Source organism: Mus caroli, chromosome 7 (assembly GCF_900094665.2).
Source record: "Mus caroli chromosome 7, CAROLI_EIJ_v1.1, whole genome shotgun sequence".
In the NCBI taxonomy this organism is placed as follows: Eukaryota; Metazoa; Chordata; class Mammalia; order Rodentia; family Muridae; genus Mus; species Mus caroli.
In genome coordinates, this window is record NC_034576.1 from 59125603 (window position 1) to 59128852 (window position 3250).

Sequence of the window (3250 nt, forward strand, 5' to 3'; positions counted from 1 at the left end):
CAAAGTGGAAACTCTTAGAGGGAGGAAACACATCTTCTTATTGCTCTTTATATTTGCTTGCACCAGGGCCTGAATGCTCTCTCTTCCCTGATAAATGGGAACCCCACTCTGGCTTTATTCCAAGTTGTGCTCTAAGTGTGCTCTCAGGTGCTGTGTGTAAGTAGAATGATCAGTATTTCACATATAAGACAATCTTCAGACAGGATCCTTTGGTGGATATTTTCATGGCCAGTTCTCTAAATTGGAAAAGGGACTTCTGGGCTAGGTGAAGAAGACCACTCATAGTCAGTAGGGATTTCAGCTGATCTCCCTCTCTGTGTTCCAGCTTTCCTGCTGTTATAGGTAATCTTATGTTGAACCAGAAGATGGAGGGAAGCAATTTGGGCCAACTTCTCTAGCTTAGTAGGGCTGGGTAGCACCAAGCCTGGGCTGTTTCCTATGATTGGTAGAGGGTGTTGAGGTCCCACCACTCTTTTGTTCTGTGTTTCATCTATTTTGGGCTAACCTGTTCCATCTACTTTTCATAGTTCTCTGTTGTCCATTTCCAGTGCTTTTAAGATCCTGAACCATGCAGAGCGGGAAAGAATGGAACAATAATCTACTCTATCTAATTAGACCATCATTTTCTTTTGCTGTTATAAAATAATTCACATGATCAAGTGGAATGCTCTTAAAAGATAATTCTTTAAAAAACCCAGCCAAACTACATTTAAAATAATCATAGTTTTACTTCTTTTATTTCAACTGGAAAAAAGACAATTTTAAGAGATGAGATATAAAAGCAGGTTATATGTAAGTTCCTTATTAATTCCTGTTGAGATTAGTGCTGAAAAAATAGACCTCCAGGTGTTTCCCACACTGAGAACACAGTTCTCTGCCCCCATTTACTTGAAGATTTTTTTTTGCTCACTAGATAGCCATTGTGATTCTGATATTGGATCCCCAGTAAATCTGGGTCATGGAACCATTAGCAGAACATGCCAAGAATGGTTGTTATAAATCAGTGTCACTATTCAGCAGCTTCCTACCTTTGCACAGAGTAGTCAGGCCTGAAATAAAGAAACCCACTGAACAAGAGATGGAAGAAAGAATCTCAGTTATTGAGGACATGATAGAAGAAATTAATACACCTGTCAAAAATGTTAAATCTAAAAAGCTTCTAGCACAAAATATCCAGGAAATCTGGGACACTATAAAAAAGACCACTAAGAATAATAGGATGAAGGAAGGGGAAGAAACAGGGGTCAAAGGCTCAGAAAATATTTTCAACAAAATCATAAAATATCCCCAATCTAAAGATGGAGGGACCAATTAAGTTACAAGAAGCATACATAAAGCCAAATAGATAGAACCAGGAAAGAAAGTCACCATTACACACAATAATCAAATTACTAAACATACATAACAAAGAAAATATTGAAAGTTTCAAAGAAAAAAAAAGACCGAATAACATACAAAGGCAGAACCATTAGAATAACACCTAACTTATCAGTGGAGATTCTACTAGCCAGGAGGGTAGAGACAGATCAGATGTTCTACAAATCAGAGATGCCAGCCTAGAGTACTTTACCTAGACAGTTTTCAATCACAGTAGATCGAGAAAGGAAACATCCGATGATAAAGCCAAGTTTAAGCAACATCTATTTATAAATCCAACTCTACAGATGTGAGACGATCCTGAAGAGGTTTGTTACATCCAAGAAAACAAAAGGATCAAATAATTACAGACCAGTAAATCAATGGGAGGGAGCACACAATAACAACAAAAGTAATCAATTAACACTGCTCATTGGTAACTCTCAATTAATAGTCATAATTCCCAAAGTAGGGAGGAGGATCTCCAAGGATTTGGGGAGGAGAAACCATAATCACAATATATGTATGACAAAATGTATTTTTACTAAAATAAAAACTACTGGAGAGGAACATACAAGAAATGTGAGATACTATGAAAAGACAAAAATCTTTGAACTATAAGCATAGATGAGGGAGCATAATGGCATAGAACAGGTCTTCAGTATGATCATAGAAGAAATCTTCCCCAAAATAAAGAAAGACAAACCCATACCATCAAACAAGCACCTAGAATACCAACTAGACAAGACCAGAAAAGAGAATCACATTGGCATACCGTAGTTAATTTATAAAACACTTAGTATGCAGAGCAAAGAAAGAGGAAGCTTCAAAGGAAGAAAAACAAAACAAAACACATGTCACTTATAAAGGAAAGCCCATCAGGATAATAACTGATTTCTCAGTGGACACTTGGAAAGCTGGAATTGCCTGACATAATACATTTCAAGCCCTAAAAGACCATGATGTCTAGATTACTAGACTACTCATGAAAAATTTCCACCATAGTTGAAGGAAAAGAAAAATTTTCCATAATGTAAACAGTATATAAAAATTCCACCCAATAACCTGAACCTAAAGAAAATGCAACAGAATATAGTTTTGACTAAAAAGAGGAATGAACATAACCAAGATACTGTAGAAAGAAATAGAAAACCCTAATTGCTAAATCTTAAAATACCACCCAAACCACCCCAAATCAATAATGCAATAACCACAATTAACACATACATTTCAGTAATATTAATGGCCTCAGCTCTCTAATTAAAACAAAGAAATTGGTGAATATATCTCAGTTTTAAAGATAGCTACCACTTTAAGGTAAATGAATAGATAAAAGGAAGCTAATCAAACGTGGCCAGGAAGCAAGCAGGCATGGTTATATCTGAGAAATAATATTTCAAATAATTTATACTAGCAGAAGAGATATGTTGTGGATTGCTCCTTCAAGAGATATACTCCACAAGTCCCTTCTGGTCCACTCCAGCACTGGGGTTCCTTGCCCGCAGAGTTACCGGATCCCCTCAAGGACCCCCACAGGATCCCCCACGGGATCTTAAGACCTCTGGTGAGTGGAACACAACTTCTGCCAGGATGCAGGTTCGAACACCAGATATCTGGGCACCTTCTCTGCAAGAGGAAAGCTTGCCTGCAGAGAGTACTCTGATCAGTGAAACTAAGGAGAGAGCTAGTCTCCCAAGTCGGCTAATAGAGGCTAACATAATCACCTGAGGAACAAGCTCTAACCAGAGACAACTATAACAACTAGCTCCAGAGATTACCAGATGGCGAAAGGCAAATGTAAGAATCCTACTAACAGAAATCAAGACCACTCACAATCATCAGAATGCAGCACTCTCATCCCACCTACTCCTGGGCACCCCAACACAACCGAAAA